At 38.2% G+C, this 12,659-nt stretch overlaps 1 pseudogene; it reads left to right on the top strand.

The window, feature by feature from the left end:
- The first annotated feature begins 6,474 nt into the window (after positions 1 to 6,474).
- Positions 6,475 to 12,659, top strand: part of LOC102839794 — a 39,296-nt pseudogene continuing 33,111 nt past the window's right edge.

Below are 12,659 nucleotides of genomic sequence, written 5' to 3'. Positions count from 1 at the left end.
TATCTAGTTTGAACTCATGAGATTTGTTGATGGACAGATGGATCTAGCAATGGCATAAAAAGGAAGTTTAAATTCCAGAAATCTTTCAATATTAGTAGGGGGAGAGGAAGCAAAGCTTAAGTCTTTGAGAGATGGGAATGCTGAAGTAAATTTATAATGTATGACCTATTCAATCCCTCTTGGTTACCTTGGTGATCTTACCAAGATCTTAAGATCAACATTGATGAAAAGATTTCCAGCATGTGATGGGACTATAAAATGGTGCAAGCTTGGTGGAAAATGGTATGACTCTTCCTTAAAAAGTTGGAAATAGAAATATCATATGACCCAGCAATCCCTTCTCTTGGTATGTGTCTTAGAGAAATAAGAGGTGTTACATGAAAGGATACATGGACACCCTTGTTCATTGCAGCATTAATCACAATAGAAAAAGATGGAAACAACCTAAATATCCATTAATTGTTGTTGTTGTTGTTAAGTGCTGTTGAGTTGGTCGCTACACATAGTGACCCTATATAGGGTTTCTGAGAGTGACTGGTGAGTTTGAACTGTCAATCTTGCCGTTCAAACGGACTTTGCAGTACAGCCCATTAACCCACAGTGCCATACCAGGACTCCATCCATCAATAGAAGAATGGATAAATAAACTATGGTACATACACACAATGGACTACTATGCAACAACAGAAAATAACAATCAATCTGCAAAACACCTTATAACATGGATGCACTTTGAGGACATTATGAAATAAGTCAGTCACAAAAGGACAAATATAGTATACGATTGCTGTTTTTAAAAGTCAAGAACAGATTTTCCTTTCCTGAAAGAAAACAGTCTTTGATGGTTACTAGAAGTGGGAGGAGAAAGGAGAGCAAATTATTGACTAGAAGATAGACATATGTTAACTCGAGTGAAGGGGAAGGCAATAGCAATGAGAGAGATCAGAAAATAATAATAATAATAATAATAAGGGGTCAAAGGAAGACACTGGGAGGTAAAAGAGTTAACGTTAACAGAAGTTAAAAGAGTGAGAGAGTTCCAGCATCACTGAAAAGTGTTCTGATGCCATTTTTAATGGTTGAGGGATACTGACAGGAGAAGTTACAGGTAAAATGGAGTCTGTCATTTCAGTGGGATTATGGAATCCTAATGAATTTGAGGCCCATAAACAACATGTTTACTACATTTGCAAACTAGATTTTGTCACTGTAATAGGAAGCAATACTTCACTGTCCAACTTGGAGGGAGTGTTGAAGGATGTAATTGGCCTTGGGGTGTGCCAGTCCCTAAATAACCCCATGAAGAATCAACTTTTTTTTTTTTTTTTTTTTTAATAGCTATAGGTCTTATTGAGTCCTGCAGTGGCACTGTGGGTTAATGTGGCAGACTGCAAAGTCGTTTAAACTGCAAGGTTGGCAGTTCAAGCTCACCAGCTGCTCCTCGGAAACCCTATACAGGGTCGCTATGGGTCAGAACCAACTCAACGGCACTTCACAACAACAACATAGGTCTTATGACACCAAGGTCTCGTCTTATTATGAGAGGTTGCTCAATTACTATATGAAGTTATTCCGTAACGGAACCAATCTAACACTCCTGAATGGAGAGGAAGACAAATACCCTTATAAGAATCACCAGGGATGGATTAATAGTAGAAATATGCAGTGTAAATCCTTACCATAACCTTCTCTAAAGTTGAACTGTGGTTTTCAGGAGGATAAATACTTTCTCTGAGGGATTACTAAGCCCTGGAGGTGTATAGGTGGTGCAAACACTTTGCTCTTGACTAAAAACCTACAACTCTGTAGTTCAAAACTGACCAGTGGAAATTTACAGAAGAAAGGCCTGGTGATCTACTGTCATAAAGATTATAGCAAAGAAAATCCTATGGAGCTTTAAGAGACATCAGTAGTTGAATGGTTAGGAGCTTTATAATTCACCTTTTTAATTCATTCAAAAAGACTGAAATATGTATTGATTTTCTGTTATGTACCAGGTGGTATTTCACATGCTAGAATGAATAAGGGTGAGTTTCTGCTTTCATGAAGCATACATTCTAATAGAGGTTAGTAGAGAGAGTAGACAATAAACAAATAAGAAAATAAATGTCAAATAATTTTTTTTAAAATGACAATTTTAGATGATAATGAGCACTATGGAAAAATAAAACATGCAAACCGGTAGAAGGGGTATTGCTATATTGCATAGTTTAAACAGTCAAAGTAGGTTTGAGGAGATGGCATGTCGGATGAGAGCTAAAATTAAAGAAGTCAACAGAGAATCAGGTAGGAGAGTGTTACACTAATCAGTAGAGAAAACAGCAAGTGCAAAGGCCCTAGGACAAGAAAAATGTTGGTATCGTCAGAGAACAGATAGAAAGTCAATTGGGACAGAGCAAAGTGAAGGAGAGTGGTAACAAATGAACTCAAAGACGTATGATGGTCCGGACCCTAGAGACGTGTAGGTCACCATATGGAGTTTGAGTTGATTCTGAGTGTGATGAGGACTCATTGGGATAGTTTTGAGTTGGAGAGTGGCATAGTCTAGCTTACATTTTTCAAAGATCACTCTCACTATTTTATAGTGACTTGATTGTAAAGGAACAAGAATACTAAGCAGGAAGATGAGTTAGGAGACTTTTTCATAGCCCAGTGAGCAAAAATTATAGCTTAAACCTAAGGAGGGTAGCAGGGAGATGGAGAGAAGAGGATGGACTTAGGTTAAGCTCTAGCAGTCTAGTGGGCATATAAAATATGCAACAGAGAGAAATCAAAGATGACTTTTTCTCCTGAGTACTTGGGCGAGGGGTGGTGCCATTTACTGAAAGAACAAGGGCTGAAGGAGGCGCCAGTTGAGGGGGGTAAAGAGTTATAAATCAAAAGTTTTATTGGGGCCATGGTGAGCTTGATGTTTACTAGACATTCAAGGGGAGATGCCAAAGTAGGCAGTTAAATATTGTAATAAAGAGTCGGATTGCATTTTTGAGGTTTGACTGCTGCTTTCAGTTCTAACCCTTCCTCTTCTACTCTTGCCCCCCACCTGGGCAAGCAGATAAGAAAGACCTGACACTTGACCATAGAAAATGAAAAGGCTGACTTGTTTCACTACTCTGTTCCACCTCTTGAACTCAGGCTTCCTTTGAAGCTAAAAAGGTCCTTTCTCTGTGTGTCACAGTTTAAGACCCAGCTGCCTCAATAAATTCTAGTTGAGCTTTTACTATCTATCCTGTGCTTGACCTGAGTTATAGGTGTGTGTTTCTGTCTAGGTCTGTCTTCCTGGGTCAAGATTGGTGGTACTGCCCAGCATCCCATCTCGTGAATTCAAACAGAGTCCATACTCAGGACCCAGCACAAAGAAGGAGCCTTAGTGACCCAGAGTTCCTTCTATTTTAGAGTATCTTCTCCCCAGGGACAGATTCTCTCCCTGAATTCCCAGTCAGTGTTTCAGTCACATATAAACACTAACTACTTGTATGACTCTCATGAACTGACACCTACTTCTTCCTGGAGCCAAAGCAGCAAGAAGACAGACCCTGGCCCCTCTGCTATAGTACTTGGCACTTTGTGTCCTCAATTTTATAAGTATCTGTCTCTCTACCAAGGCTGTTTTCTTAGCTATCTTAGTAGTCCCACAGGCAACACACATATTCCCAGCAGGCACATAACAGGTTTTCAGGAAATGTTTATTGACTAGCGATGGAAAGTTCTGGGAAAGAGTGCTTATTGAAAGGACTTTAGGGGCATTGGTAGAATAGCCATTCAAGAATGGGTTTTATTTTGACAAATAAAGAGGAGGCATATGATAAAAGGAAGACTAGACCATTCCTTGGTTCAAATGTAAATATATATTGAAAAGTTTCATGAGTGACACAAATTCCTTAGAGGAGTTACATTTTCACTTTAAAACACATTTGATTTCCTCCTTACTTAAAGCCCAAAAGTTAATAAGTAAAATATTCAAATGACAAAATTTCAATGTGAGCTCCTTTTTATCTTTGCTTTATCTTTTGGTCAAAACAAAAGGCCTTAGAAAAAAATTCTCAAACCATGAAATGTTTAAAAACTTTAGGTTTCTTCTCTCATCTGTAAAATTAAGAAGGAGTAGAGTCTCAAGAAAATAAAGAATGTGATCCAAGGTAGCAATGATATTGATCACCACAAACTACCTTTTAGAAAATCAAAGATCATGTAGTGTAATTACTCAAGTATGGAATTTGGAATAAAAGAGGACTGGGTTTGGATCCTAACTTTACTACTTGCTAGTTTGATGACTCATCAGTCTTCTAGCAGTTTACCATACTGGGTTGGCTTCCATGTTACTGTGATACTGTAAGCTATATGATTGAAGTAGAGTTGACTATAATGACATGGGTAGAGTAAAGCTTTCAGAATTTTTATTTGCTGATAGGACACAACTCAAAATGAGAACAAGCTGCAAGCATACATTAATATATATATATATTCAGAATATGAAATGTACAAATACAAACCGAGGAAAATTGAAACTTGTGAAAAATGGAACACTTAAGACCAATAGCTGAAAGATTAGTGAGCTGAAATGGATTGGTATTAGTTATTTTGAATCAGAGAATCCTATGACTTATGATGCTGGGAACAACAAGTTAAAGAGGAGTATTGTCAATTCAATGTCAAAAGATCACTTCAAGATGTAACATTAAGTACAACAGTGTCAGTGAGAAGATAGTATCCATATACCTGCAAGGATAACATTCATACACCTACAAAGAGTCTTGGTTTGGCACTGTAGGATAACCACTGGACTGCTAATAACAAAGGAGTCCTAGTGTAGCACTATAGGATAAGCACTGGGCTGCTAATCATAAGGATGGCAGTTCAAACCCACCAGCTGCTTCTCAAAAACCCTATACAGGGTCAATGTAAGTTGGAACCAATTAGATGGAACTTAACAACAGCAAACAACAATAGATGTAAAGGGCCTAGAATACAGTCTGATACTTAAAGGTAATTATCAGGTAGAGGACAAAGAAGTTTATTTACCCATGAATACTTCTCCCCATTACTATTGTTAATAATATTTACTCCTGACCTGAAACCCTAGTTTCTCTTAATGGAACTTTACATTTTGCTCTATAGTTGATTAGCTGAGTGTCTTTGGAAAAACTTAACTTGTGGCAGGCTCAGTTCTTATCTGTAAAATGAAAATTGTTGTATTTTTATGAGTATACAATGAAGTTATCTAAAACTGTTATCTTATGCATCAAACTGCAAGCTTCCTGTGGATCAGGCCACATATCTGTGTGGTTTGCTGCTGTATCCCCAACACCTAACACTACAACACACCACCACAGATGCAGGAGTTCTCATAGTGCTGTAAGTGTCCTGCCTAGATGCTCACTGCCTACTAGTCTATCTCCAAATCAAGCTTCCTGCCTGTACATTCCATTGAATGACCTACACTAGACCACTTGCCTACGTAACTCACAGAGCAGAGAAGTCTGTCAATGGCAAATGTGCAGGTGCCTTCATATCCCATCCAGTGACACACATGGACCTGGTCCAATGGATACCCCTCAGCCCCAACAACAAAGCATGTCTGAAAAAGAGACAGAACTACTGGGAAGTATATTTCAGAAAATGGAATCACATAAACAGAGGTGTTGGGACTTGCAAAAGGAATGGCAAACTGTTCAGCCTGAGCAAGGAGATTGAAGGCAGTAGCCCAAAAGTAAGACTAGTATAGACACTACATTACAACCTTGTTGCAGCTTCAATGCCCAGGAAGCTGGACTTCATTCTTTGGGAGCCACAAAGGGTTTGGGCCAGGGGAAGGATGTAGTTGATTTTAGAAGCTCAACAACAAGATGAATCTTACAGCATGCCTGTGCTAAATAAGTGAAGGGCAAGCTGGAAGCAAGTGAACTAGTGAAAAAGCTAGTGTATAGTTCAGACTAGCAGCCTGCTCAAGTTCAAGGACCTTATCATGAGAAAGAACCACACAAAACATTATTAGACATTTTCTATAACTCATTCCAGGGAAAGACCTCTGGATGACCTTGAGCAGTTTGCCTGGAGTGCAGTCCTGTCCATAATCTGCTGTGCAACTTTGGCAAGCCATATCACTTCTCTGGTCTTCAGCCCCCCTTTCTTTATCTATATAATGAATTGCTTGGATCAAAGTATCCCTTCCAGCACTGCATTTCTATTCACTTTCTGCAAGTTCATTTCCACATTTCCAAGCACTTGTGAGAAATTGATAAAGCATGTTGATTGAAAACAGAAAGCATTGGGGTCCAGGGAGACCCCACCACGTTTCTCCAGATGTGGACCATTACAATTTAACACTAAAGACAGCCAAGCAGCTAAAATAGAATTTTCAGGGGAATTACTCCATAATAGGCATTTTTCCTTGCAAGCTTAAATCAAAAGCCTATGGGAATAAACTGTTCCCACAACAGATAATATTATTTCTCCTGGCCTGGCAACATACTGGACATGGTGTTTCTGCTGACACTTGTCCAAGCCACTGGCCTCAAAGACCATAATGGATTTCCAGAAGTAGCCAGCCAGCTCTCAGGTAAGTGGAGAGGAATGGAGAATAATTATAATATGGAAGTCTGACAATCCCTTGCTGGTGTCTCCTTGTCTCTTTGCTGAACTAACAGCTGGAAAGACAAAACAAATAAAAAACAAAAATGCAAGTCATCTCTGTCTCCATGCACAGAATGAGCTTGTTGCCTGAGATCTTTCAACTCCAATGTCTCCAATATCCATTTCCAAAGTTTTCATCTTCATAATAAATGTGACGTTTCCTAAATAATGTTATGTTGTTGTTAAGTGCTCTCGAGTCGATTTCAACTCATAGTGACCTGTGGCGCTGTGGGTTAATGCACCAGACTGCAAAGCCATTTGAACTGCAAGGTTGGCAGTTCAAGGTCACCAGCTGCTCCTTGGAAACCCTATATAGGGTCGCTATGGATCAGAATTGACTCGACAGCATTTAACAACAAGAACAACAACATAAGGTTTCCACGGAGCAGCTGGTGAGCTTGAACAACCGACCTTGAGATTCAAACTGACCTTGGCCATCCAGCACATTAAACCTTCAGCATCACACCAGGCAAAGTGTGACAAAATTCCATAGGTTTTTAAGTGCTGGGGATGTGAAGTATTGAGAACCTACTAGACTGAGTATTTTAGTTTTCTGGAGTTCCACAATCTTACCTCTGATTCTTTGTCTATGCTGGCACCTTAGCTTGAAATAGTTTTCTATTATTCCCTAGCCCATTAGCCTAAATCTTAAAGATTTCAACTTAACTTGAAGCTTCCATCAGAAAGTTTTCTTCAAGTCCTACCTCCCTTCCTTAAACTGTTATGTTGCCTTTCTATTGCTTTCACTCCGAGATAATACTCCTTCCTTTGCATAACTTATGGTCCAGTGGGGAGAGAGAAAGGAAATGAATAGTTTATTAGGACAGTGTGACATATTATTTACATGTGTTATTTACTCCGTGCCAGATATTGTTCAAAGTACTACAGATGTCCAATGTTGGGATGAGCATGAATGAGTCAGATAGCACTTTCATATTAAGCCAGGTATATTGTTTGCACAAAGAGAACTGTGACCCTGGGGAGGGCTAGCCTACAGACTTTGGAGTATTCAAAGATTTGAGAGACAGGGGTAAGAAAGCTATCCTTAATGGTAAAGAGAGGGGTAAGGTCTGGTTTCCTTCGCATTTTCTTGTAGCCTCCTTCCAGCTATATCCCCAAGGTATCCAGTGATTATCTCACCAATTTTTAGACTTTTCCGTACCTTTTTATTGAAATATATCTATCTCCCTGGGTGGTACAAACTTTTAACTGCTTGGCTTGTAATCTAAAGATTGGCAGTTTGAATCCACCTGCCTATCAGTTTGAACCCACCTGATACCTTGGTTATCTACCTCTGAAAAATCAGCCACTAAGAACCCTATGTTACAGAGTTCTATCCTGACACACATGGATTCACTATGAGTTGTAATCAACTCCATAGCAAGTTTGGCTGGTCAAGATCACCAGCCACTGCTCAGAAACAGGGTTGCTATGAGTCGGAACTGACTCAGTGGTACTGAACAACATAAACAACATGACATTACATGCCACATGTCACTTTCTTTCTAAGGAATAAGATGACTGTGAACTTCTAGATGGGAAGAGCACAAAGACAGGTTCTGAACCTGGCTCTGATATTCTATCTGGCATTAGCCTTTTAGTTCCACAGCATTGCATCAACCTTCTTAGGAGATGCCTCTTAATATGTAGCTTCTTCACAACCTCTCCTTACCTGATGATCAGAGTAGACTAGAGCAGAGGTTATACCAAAAATATTTTTTTAAAATAGGATAATCTGCCCCACTGAGTATCAAAATATGCACTGAGTATACTGCGCACCTAGTCAAAGAATTTAAATCCAAATTATCTCTGGGCTTTGGGCCTAGTAGGAAAGATCTTGGGACTCTAGTGGAAAATATGTTGCTGTCAAGTGTAATCAATTCCAACTCATAACAGCCCTGTCTAGGGTTTCCAAGGCTTTTTGAATCTTCATGGGAGCAGAAAGCCTCATCTTTCTCCTGTGGAGTGACTGGTGGACTCAAACAATGGCCCTTGTGGTTAGCAGTCTAGAGCTTATCATATGGAGCCACTGCACTCCCCAACTTGAAGATTGTATGCTATAAACCCTAGAGCAACCCTTAAAATAAGAAAACAGAGTATTAAAGCTATTAAGCCAAAAAGTGATAAAATGGAATCATAAAAAGTACTCAGCCCAAAAGAAAGCAGAAAACAAAGGGAACTGGAATGAGGAACAGATGGAACAACCACAAAACAAGTAGCAAGATGATAAACTTAAGCCTAAACAGATCAGTAATTACATTAAATATAAAGAGGCTTATAAGCATAGAACAAAATTCTAAACAAAAATTTGCAACGTGAATCAAACAATATAAACTATAAGATAGACCATGACCAAATAGGGTGTATCTCAGGAATATAAAGTTGTTTAACATTTGAACAATCAGCCAGCACAATAAATCATAGTAACTAGATGAATTATATTGATATGACACAAACACAAATACACACATCTACACATACATTCATTTCAACAAATTGTTTTAAAACAATATTTGACAAAACCAATAGAAGGTACCTAGCTTGAAAAAGAAGAAATAAAACTGTCTTTATTCATAGAAAACATTATCACCTATGTAGAAAAAATGGATGGAATCTAAAAAAAAAAAAAAAAATGCTGCTAGACATAGTAAATAAGTTTAGTAAGATATTAGGATATATTGTCAGTATTCAAAAATCAGTAGCATTTCTACATACTAAAAATAATCAGAAAGAGAACTTTTAAAAATAAAATTTACAATAGCATAACAATTACAAAATGCTTAGGCATACAAGATATAAAGAACTGATAATTACTGGAAGTTACAAAATACGGCAGAAAGAACTTAAGGAAGGCCTAAATCAATAGATATTCCTTATTGAGGGTTCAAATCACTGTATGTTATTATTTTCAATTCTTTCCAGTTTGACCTAATGATTCAGCACAATATCAATCAAAACCCCAGCAGGTTTTTTTAATAGAAACTGATGAGCTGACATTAAAATATATAGATAGGAAGAATCAGAAAGTCAAAAACAGAAAAAAAAGTTTATGAAGAACAAAGTTGGAAGGCTACTTTCAAAACTTACCATAAAGGAACGATAATTAAGAAAGTGTCATAGTGTTGATGTTGTTGTTGTTAGATAAAAACATCAAGCCTGTTGTGACTCAAGTGACCCTAGGCACAACAGAAGACAACACTGCCCAGTCATAAGTCATCCTCACAATTGTTATATTTGAGCTCATCATTGCTGCCACTGTGTCAATCCATCTCCTAGGAGGTTTTCCTTTTTCACTGGACCTCCACTTGACCAAGCACGAGGTCCTTCTCCAGTTACTGATCCCTACTGATAACATATCCAAAGTATGACAGATGAAGTCTGGCCATCCTAGCTTCTCAGGAGCATTCTGGCTGTAATTTTTCCAACAGATTTTTTGACCTTCTGGCAGTTCTTGGTACCTCAATATTCTTTTTTAACTCCATAATTGAAATGCATCAATTCCTCTATAGTCTTCCTTATTTGTTGTCCAACTATCACATGCATATGAGCCGACTGAAAATACCATGTCTTGATGCACCTTCATCCTCAAATTGATATCTCAGGTCTTCAGCACTTTAAAAAGGTCTTTTGCAGCAGATTTGCCTAACACAATTACTCATTTGGTTTCTTGACTACTGTTCCATGAATGTTGATTGTGGATCCAAGCAAATTGAAGTCTTTGACAACATTAATCTTTTTTTTTCTATTTATCATGATGATTTTCATTGGTTTAGTTGTGAGAATTTTTGTTTTCTTTACATTGAGGTGCAATCCATACTGAAGACTTTAGTCTTTGATCTTCATCAGTATTTCAAGTCCTCTTTGCTTTCAGCAAGCAAGGTGTGTCATCTGCATATCACTGGTTGCTAATGACTTCCTCCAATTCTGATGCCATGTTCTCCTTCATATACTCCAGCCTACACATTGTATAAGTATCTTCCTTAAATGATCAATATTTTGCCCAGCTGCCATCAAGTCAACTACAGCTTATCATGACCCTATTCACAACAAAAGAAAATACTGCCTGGTCCTGCACCATCCTCATAATTGTTTGAGCTCATTGCTGCTGTTACGGTGTCAGTCCATCTCACAGGGGATCTTCCTCTTTTTAGCTGACCCTCTATTTTATCCTTCTCCAGGGCTGGTCTCTCCTGATAACATGTCTAAAGGGTGAAAGACAAAGTCTCACCATCCTGGCTTCTAAGGAGCATTTTGTCTGCACTTCTTCCAACATAGAAGAACATAGTTTGTTCTTCTGGCAGTCCATGGTACTTTAAATTTTCTTCTCTAACACCATAACTCAAATGCATCCATTTATCTATGGTCTTCCTTATTTATTGTCCAGCTTTCACATGCATATGAGCTTATTTAAAATACCATGGCTTTTTCACTTCCCCATTTCTTCCATTTGCTTATCTATACCCAAGAGCAGGTTTCAGAGTCTCTTCTTATTTTCATTTTGGTCTTTTCTTTCTTTCCTGTCTTTTAAATGAACTTTTGCTTTCTTCCTGTATGATATTCTAAATGTCATCCCACAACTCTTCTGGTATTTTGTCATTAGTGTCTAATGCATCAAGTCTTTTCTTAAGATGGTCCCTAATTCTGGTGAGCTATAGTAAAGGTCATTTTTTGGCTCTAATTGTTTTAATTTTCTTCAACGTCAGCCTGAATTTGCAAATGAGCAACTGATGGTCTGTTTCACAGTCAGCCCCTGGCCTTGTTTTGCTGATGATATTGAGCTTTTCTGCCATTGTTTCCCACAGAGGTAGTCAGTTTTAGTCCTGTGTATTCCATCTGTGAGGGCCAAGCATATAGCCTCCTTTTATATTGTGTAAGAAGGTATTTGCTATAAATAAGTCCTTGGTCTTGCAAATGCTATCATGTGATCCCCAGTTTCATTTCTATCACCAAGGCCATCTTTTCCAATCCTTCCCCTTGGATTCCTATCTTTTCATTCCAATCATCAGTAATTATCAAAGCATCTTAATTGCAGTCTTTAATCAGTTACAGACTGAAGTTGATGGTGGTGGTGATGGTGTGCGGTGGAGTCAATTCTGACTCAGAGTGACTCTGTATAGGGTTTCTGAGGCTATAAATCTTTACAGGAGCAAAAAGCCTCATCTTTCTCCTGTGGAACCACTAGTAGTTTTGAACTGTTGACCGTGAGGTTAGCAGCCCAATTCATAATCCCTATGCTACCAAAGCTCCTTTGAAGAAGTTGATAGCATTTTTCAATTTCATCATCACTGGATTTAGTTGCTGGTGTGTAAATTTGAATAATAGTAGTATTCACTGGTCTTTGTTGTAGGCATGTGGATATTATGCTATCACAGACAACATTGCACTTCTAGATAGATCTTGAAAAAATGTAATATTATTCCTCTTGAAAACGCCATTCCTGGCATAACAAACCATTGGACTGTCAAATTCAAAATGACTAATACGAGTCTATTCCAGCTCACTAATGTCTAGAATATTATGTTTCTTTCATTTTTTGGCATCTTTCAATTTTCCTAGATTTGTACTTTGTATATTCAGTGTTCCAATAATTAATAGACGTTTGCATCTGATTGTCCTCATTTTAAGTTGATCACCAGATGAAGGTCTTGAAAGCTTTTTACTAGTCACATCATTATGGTCAACTCTACTGTGAGGAGGCAACTCTTCCTCAGTTGCATTTTGAGTGCTCCCAACCTGAAGGGTTCATCTTCTGGAACTATATCTGACAAGGTTCCATTGCTGTTCATAAAGTTTTCAGTGACTAGTCATTCAGAAGTACTCTGCTTCTATTTTTTCCTAGTTTGTGTTAGTCTGGAAGCTCCACTGAAACATATCCATCATGGGTGACCATGCTGTTATTTAAAATATTGGTGACATCGTTTCCAGTATCATAGTAATGCACAAGCTATCACAGTATGAAAATCTAACAGTTAACTGGCTAAGTGTCATATTGTTGATATTCTTGTTAGGTGCTGTTGAGTTGATTCTGA

Source organism: Chrysochloris asiatica, unplaced genomic scaffold, assembly GCF_000296735.1.
Source record: "Chrysochloris asiatica unplaced genomic scaffold, ChrAsi1.0 scaffold00026, whole genome shotgun sequence".
Classification (NCBI taxonomy): domain Eukaryota; kingdom Metazoa; phylum Chordata; class Mammalia; order Afrosoricida; family Chrysochloridae; genus Chrysochloris; species Chrysochloris asiatica.
Note: the sequence above shows the minus strand (reverse complement) of the source record. Positions and strands in the feature narration are given on the sequence as shown.